The 7,838-nt window shown below is 49.5% G+C and overlaps 1 pseudogene; it reads left to right on the forward strand.

Annotated features, from left to right (window-relative positions):
- The first annotated feature begins 2,958 nt into the window (after nt 1-2,958).
- On the forward strand, nt 2,959-3,468 carry LOC150008143 (myosin regulatory light chain 12A pseudogene; annotated as a pseudogene).
- Nucleotides 3,469-7,838: the final 4,370 nt, after the last annotated feature.

The raw sequence follows: 7,838 nt of genomic DNA on the forward strand, positions 1-7,838 counted from the left end.
GGCCCAGTCCATTTAAGTGCTTAAAACAGCCCTTTGTCTGCCTGTCTTCCACTGGGACCACGCGGGGTGGTTTCTCGCCCCTTCGGACGACCTTTGGTTGGATACCCGGTCGATTTTTGGTCACACCTGGATGGGACGGCTTCTCTCTGGCCTGGGGGCTACTTGCTCCCAGGAGCTCATTTTCCACGCGAACTCCGCTATTTGCAGGAAAACGTCCGGTTTTACATCCCTTTCGCTTGCAGTGCGGGTCACAGGAAACCCTGTTCCTAAGGTGCGGACTGCGTGCTCCCACCGCTGGTTTGCGAGGCGGGCTCACCGTCCCAGCACCGCGGCCGCACGGAGCCCCTCTCCAGCTTTGATCCCTTCGGCTTGCTGCAGAGCCCGCCCTGTGGCTGCCACAGAACAGCCGACGATGCTAAGTGGCCGTAATTGCGTTTTCTTTGTCGTACAGAGATAGGGTTTTCCCCCCACGGAACACCGGCCGTTGCACACCCCCAGTTGTTTTACAAGGCCGGCGGCTCCGTTTTCAGAGCCTGGTTTTATATCTGGCAGCGCCGGTGTTCGCCACTGAAGGGATATCTGTCTCGGCAACCGCACCGCTGTTGGCTCTCTGCCATCGCGCGCCGGGTTCGAGCGCCGCGGGTTTCCCCAGTGTCTCTCCAGCCATAGCGCCAGGGGCGCAGAGCCCTAGAGGCGGCGCTGCGCGCTGATTTCACCGAGACCGGCCTTTTCGTGGCCTCCGTGCGCCGCTGGCTGCTCTCCGCGCGCTGCAGAGTTAGTTTTCTAAGCTTTGCTAATGGTTCTGGCCACGCTGCATGCCGGAGTGACTGGTCGGTGCTGTACAGGTTTGGGGGCAAGTGCACCGCTGTTGGCCCGTGTGCCATCGCCCACCCTGTTCCTGCGGGAGGGAGCTATCCCCCAGTTTCTCTCCAGCACTGTCGCTCCCAGCGCGGAGCCCCAGAGGCCGCGAGCCGCTCCCCGCGCGCTGCGGGGTTAGTTCTTCCTGTTCCGCTAACGGGTTTCCCTAAGTCGTCCTGCCGGAATGGTTCATCCGTGCGCCAAAGCGTTCTGGGGCAACTGCACTGCTGTTGGGTCTCTGCCACCGCTTGCCCGGTTCCAGCTCCGCCGGTTTCTCCCGTTTCTCTTCAGCAACGTCGCTGTGGTCGCAGAGCCCTAGAGGGCGGTGGCTGCAGGCTGACGTCACAGAGACCCGCGGTTTCGTCGCTGTCCCCGCACCACCAGCTGCTCTTCGCGCGCGTGGCAGGGTTAGGTTTCTATGTGTTGCTAACGTTACCAGCTACGTTCTTCTGTTGGAATGATTATTTCGGGCTCTAGGCTCCCTAATATGTTTACTATTTCATTGAGTCTTCTGACTTTCTTGTCTTAATGGTGGGTAACTGGTTTGTATTACTCATTTTCGCATCCGCCCACGACCCAGGAGAGCATAAATACCCAGGCTGCTGGTACCACTGCCGGCTTTGCCTCCTGCAGATCTCAGATGCTTGCGTCCTCAGGGTTCAGTCTGTGGTCTCCGTGATGTAGCAGCACCGCAGCAGGTCTTCAAAGATTTGGGCCCCGTCCATGGCCCCTTCACTTGGTACTGGGAGAGTCTTCAGGCCACCGCAGTGATTATGCTTTCCAGTCTTTGTTGGCGGCGGCAACAGGACTCTTAACCGGAGCCCAGAGCACCTTGTAACCAAGCCCAGCGCAGCCCACTGCGGGCTGCGGGGGACAGTGGAGACCTTCGCAGCACCTTCAGGGGCGCCTGAGCACGCAGAGGGAACCACGTCCCAGCCGCTTGCCGTGGCCCTGCTGCCAGACGTGGCGGTCGAGACCGACCACAGAATAGGGAGAGACATGGGGACCTGTGGCCGCGCACGTGGGCCAAGCACCAGCTCCTGCACCCCGCGCCAGTCGCTTTTGCCATCACTTTCTCAGTGGATTTTTAAAAGATTTTTATTTATTTGTAATTTAGAGAGAGAGAGAGAGGGTTGGGAGGGAGAGAAACACCCGGTATCTGGCCCAAAACCCAGGCATGAGCCCTGACCAGGGATTGAACCAACGACATTTGGGTTGGCAGGCAGGCGCTCCATCCACTGAGCCACACCAGCCAGGGCACTTTCTAAGTCTTTATGGTTGCAGTTTCTGCGGTTGACATTTGCACTTTAGCCAATAAAGTAATCTGTCACGTTGGCCCTTTCCAGGATAATACTCTTGTCTTCCTCTCCCCTCCCTCAGGAAAATGTCTCGGTCTTCAAATATTCTTTTTTCTTCCAACCATCCATCTTTCCTTCCTTCTTTTCCTTTTTGCAGTAACTCTCCTACCACATCAGTTTTGCTAAAAGCTCTTTCATTTTCTTCAACTCCTGGGAACCCCCCTTCTAGCTGCTCCCTGGGATGCTTCTCTATTTTAACAAAGCCAATTAGATCTCTAAATTTACCTGGTTGACTTCTGTTCCTTAACCATGAAAATACCAAGTTGTGACACATTGTTACACATACTTAGACATTTAAAATCTCCATGAGTCTACTTCCATAGGTAGCCATTGTTTTCCGCAAACAGGCACGCTTCAAACACGTATGCATTACAGTTTTCAAACCCTTAATGATGTAGAGGAAGAAACCAATCTTCTCCTTTACCCTTCTTAGGTTCTCCAGCTGGGCCCTATAAATTAGACTGGCCAAAGACAGATTGTCCTGTGAAAATTTACAACACAGTCCTTAACCTAGAAAGGAATCAGAGAGCTTGTGGGAGGATCTTTCACACCCTACATCTCTGAGAAAGCTCTACAGGAAGACTTATCACAGGAAACTAGAAGTTTATGTGTTCAGTTTTCCTCTTTTCCTGCATCATTCAAGTCCTGATTTTTTCTTCTCCATGTCCTCTCCCACTGTATTCTCTTTGATCCTTCTCAATTATAATTCCAAATCACGCTGGGTGTGGAAGGGTGGTGGCAAATGGCACCCAGTGCAGGGAGCAGGGTCACTGAAGTGCTGGGATTCTCGCAGCTGCACAGGGATCTAACTGTCACCTAGTTGAACAGAAGAAGCTTCCCCAGAGGGCAACATCGAATGTAGTCACCATGTTTGACCCAAAAAAGCTTTAACACGATTGGTCAGAAGAGACAGTTTCATTGGCAAGGAAGATTTACATGATATGGGGGAAAGCCCAACTGATGAGTATCTAGATGTTATGGTGAGTGAGGCTCGAGGTCCCATACACTCTACCACATTCCTCACGATGTCTGGTGAAAAGTTAAATGGCACAGACCGGAAGATGTCATCAGAAAGGCTTTGATGAAGAAGGAAGTGGCACCATTCAGGAAGATCACCTGAGGGAGCTGCTGCCCACAAGGGGAGACCAGTTTATGGACAAGGAGGTGGGCGAGCTGCACACAAAAGGAAAATTTCAATTACGCTGAGTTCAAGCACATTCTTAAACGTGGAGCAAAAGATAAAGATGACTAAGAAGAACTCCAAAATCTCGCCAATTTTTTTTTGTTAGCCACTTGGGGTATTTCTGAGACTTTCTCTTAGAGCCTATAATATGCCCTAGTGTTTTTTTGTTTTTTTTTTTTTTTGTATTTTAAAGATTTTGTGACCCATGGACATGGACAACAGGGTGGGGGGTGACTGTGGGAGAGGGAATGGGGTGGATGGTCTGGGGGGGGAGCAGTGTTGGAAAAATGAGACAACTGCAATAGGACAACAATACATTAATAAAAAAAAGATTTTATTAATTTATTTTTAGAGATAGGGTAATGGAAGGAGGAAGATGGGGAACGTTCGGTTCATGGCCTCTGGCACAGCCTCAGACGAGGACCTGGCCCAAAACCTGGGCATGTGTCCTGAGCAGAATGGAACCTGCGACCTTTCAGTTGGCAAGAAAATGTCCAGCCCACTGAGCCACACCAGTTAGAGCTATGCCCTAGCTTTTTCGCTTTTGCCTTTCTTGTGGTACTGAGCCATTTGAGGTATGTGCCTCTCTCTAACCAGATGGTAAATGTGACTTTCTCTCATGTTCAGAGTAGAAAATAGGGCAACATAATTTACCAGCCCTCCCAGATAACTGCAGACTACAGAGTCAATATTCACTCAATTCTCTTCTGAATTGTAATTCTACTTCATCATAAAAATGTAATGGTAATTCCACATCTTTTCTGATTTCTGCATTTCCCCCCTCTGGTCTTAGAGAAAGAGGTTGGAGCACTGAGCATCCCTCACTTGCCGAAAACAGTACCTGCAGGTGATTACAATGCAGACTTAGCACTCCACCCCCAGAGACTGTGTTTCAGTCTGTCTGGGGAGGTGGGACATTTGTATTTCTAACAGCCTATCAGTCCAGACCTTGAAAATTACAGAATAAGTATAAAACTTACCTAGACCAGATTCTTTATTTTGTAAATATTTTATATTTATTTTACTAAATTAAACGTTTTAATTTGAATTATTTCTTCATGGTTATGATAAGACATATCTTTTACACGTAACCTAATTGTTTATTCTACAGTATTCTGAGTAATATTGAGAGAAGTTAAGCCAAATGTACAATTAGAGCTACAATGACCAGCTTTTGCTCAACAGGTGTTAGAAATCATAATTCCTTGAATCTAAGAAGCGAATCATAGTTAAGAGGGATCATGATTTTACATATCACTAAGAGAATTGGGCTGGCATTAAAGTCATTCAGCAATGGTAAGAAACCACCTACACATGTGTCAAAGATGTGACATTGAGAAACTAAGACACCTCTTAGAATTAATTAAATTTAGGTGTATCCTTGTCCACTCTTCTATTTTCAACCCTTACAGTCTTTTTATTTTGTTTACCTCTTGAAAATAGCGCAGAGCTTAGAGCCGCAGTTTTGTTAACCATTTGATTCGGCACGTTTGTCTTTTCTCCTGGTTGTGAAGGAGTTCAGAGGTAGCCTCTCCAAAATGTGCCACTTTGGACTGTTCTGAGCTGAAGGCAATGAAGAGCCAGCAGATTGGGTAACAATTTTTATACCTTACTTGGCTACACAAAAGCATTAAAGGGCCTGGGCCAGGAAGTAAGCTGCTTATTTAGCAGATCTACCCTTTTACCTGAACGGCCTGTCTCTACGGCAGGGCAAACACCTTACCGTCCTGTGAATGACTCACCTCCCCTTTGAAGCCCTAGGACCTTCACCGCTCCCTTAGCTCAGGAAGGCACAGAAGCCTCAAAGGACCTGACCTGGCCTCTGAAGAGCAAACCATCGAGGGAGGAACTACCTCTACAAGAAGAAATAGCAACGCCATTGAAGGGTCCAGTGAGCACAAGAATAGTAAGTAAAAGGGTAAGTTAAAGAACTTATCTCTGAGTAAAAGTCAGTAAAAGCCAGTGTCGGTAACTAAATCGCAGTAAATTAAAGTGTCAGTAAGTAAAAGTCATTAAGTAAAAGAATTAGTAAAAGTCACCAAGTAAAAGTGTTAGTAAGTAAAAACAACTGTCAATAAGTCAGTAAGTACAGTATCATTAATTAAAGTAACTATGTATCAGTAAGAGTTAGTAAAAGTAACAAAGTCTCAGTAAGTAAAAAGCAATAAGTAAAACGGTCAGTAGTTTAACGTAACTATCCATAATTTTAAGTCAGTAATAAAAGCTAGTGTATCAGTAACTAAATGGCAGTAAGTAAAAGAGTCAGTCATTAAGAGTCAGCAAGTAAAAGCCAGCAAGTAAAAGAATTAGTTAGTAAAAGTCAGTATATAAAAGTATCAGTAAGTAAAAGCAACTGTAAGAGTCAGTAAATCAAGTGTCACTAAGTTAAAGTAACTACATGTCAGTAAGTAAAAGCGTCAGTAACTAAAAGTCAGTAATTAACAGTGTCAGTAAAAGTTTCAGTAAGTGAAGCTGTCAGTAAGAAACAGTGTCAGTAAGTAAAACTAAATGTCAGTGAGTAAAAGCCATTAAATAAACGTGCGTATTGTAAAAGCACGAACGAGCAAGGGAACCGCCAAGCAAGAAGCGACCAGGGCTGCAGGGGAAGAGACAGTGATTGAGACGAGCGCTGAAGGACATTCCTGCATTTTTATTTCGAAACCGAGACCCTGTGTCTCCGCCGCAATCTCGCGGCTCCTTAACGTCCAAGAAGGCCCCGCAGCAGAGCGCGGCCGCGCGGCTCCAGGTGCAGACGGCGAGGCGGATCCACCGCCGGCGACAGCCCGGGGTGACCGGGTGCCGGCGCTCCGAGGGGTGCGCGCGTGCAGCGGTCCGTGTCCGGCGCCCGACGGCAGGGCCGCGGGAAGCTGCTGCGGGGACGCGATTCCTCTGCGGGCGCGGGCGCTCCCGCGGGGGCTGCCGGCGTCCGCAGGGTCTCCGGCCAGAGGCCCGCGCTGCGCGGCGCGGCAATGGGCTCCGAGAGGCTCTGCGCTCCGGTGGAGAGTCCGCCCTGCCGGTGGCCGGAGGGCAGCCGCCCCCCAGGACTGGGAGGCAGGGTCCGCCGCAGTCGCCGCGGGGGCCCGAGGACGCTCCCAGCGCGGGGACAGGGCAGCGGCCGCGGTCCCGAGTCTTCGGCCTACTGTGGCTGAGACCCCACGGTGCCGGCTGTCTCCCAACTGGGGACCTGCAACGTAGAAACGGTCCCATCGGTGTAACTAGACGTGCCGTCGCGGAGAAATGACTGACTCCGTGGACGTGGCGCTACTGCCACTGAGGAAACGTGCGCACGGAACAGCAGGCGAAGCGCAGACCAAGAATATTCCCACTGGTGAAAAAGAGGGACAGGCGCGTGCGTCCTACACGAGGTGCAGCAGCTGGTGCTGCCAACACAAACGTCCCTTCTGGTTCAAATAAGGGCGCCATCAAGGAGAGAATGTCGACTGAGAAAAAGTTGCAATTTCCTGGCAGGACGGGATTTTTACAGTGGGAGAGCCTCGGCATTCAGGTCTACCTAGAGGTGACGCCGAAAATGCCAACAGGAAGCTGGGGGAAGGGCGGGTTGGGCGGGAGGCCAGAGACCAGAAAGGTGAGCTGATGGGATTATAGGAAGAGCCCTGAGGGAGGAAGTCTAAACTTTGAGCTTAATCTCAGGGAAGCACTTTGACCCCAGAGAAATCTCATCAGCTGAGCCATTATAGGAATAATTGTAGTTGGCATTATGGAGCATTTACACTTCGTTGGGCATCGTTGAAGTCCGTGCCCAGTTTCAACCCCAGAGATGTCGGATACTCCAGTTCCGCAGTCCTTGGTGTTGCTACGGAGAACACCACAGGCCCAGAGTGGTGTCACTTATGCTAAAAGCCCATGATACCGAACCTAGATTTAATGCCCAACAGAACTGCAATTTCAGCCTCTCCCAGAAATATAATCTCAGTCACCAGGTTGGATTTTTCCGGTCAAGCACGAGGTAGGTAACCTGTCACATGGAACCTCTCCATCTCTGTGCCCTCCCCTCCAAGAAAGATGCCATCTGCATAGAAAAACTCTTGTTCTTCTTCCTCCTATACTCCAGAGGTGTCCTGGTCTAAAAATAATACTTTATTACCTTTGGTATAACTTCTCTGCCACACCTTCTTCCTATAAAAACCTTTCATTTTATACAGACCGTGGGAGTGCACTTCTGACAGGATGTTGCCTGATCCACTAATCTTTAATAAAGCCAATTAATCTTTACATGTGCTCAGTTGAATTTTTGTCCTTTATCAGCAATAAATATGAACCTCGATGTCACCAGTCTGGAGTTGGGATTGGAAGCCAGCAAGCCCACAGCAGAATCGGGAGGCAGAAAGCCCGCCCTGCAAAGCTCTAGTGGCTGATTTTCGAGTGTCCGTGGCACCAAGGCCTTCCCATTGCACCCCAGCTGGCGGGCACCAGATCAC

The sequence above is a fragment of the Furipterus horrens genome, unplaced genomic scaffold (assembly GCF_987537825.1).
Source record: "Furipterus horrens unplaced genomic scaffold, mFurHor1.1.pri manual_scaffold_5, whole genome shotgun sequence".
Classification (NCBI taxonomy): Eukaryota; Metazoa; Chordata; class Mammalia; order Chiroptera; family Furipteridae; genus Furipterus; species Furipterus horrens.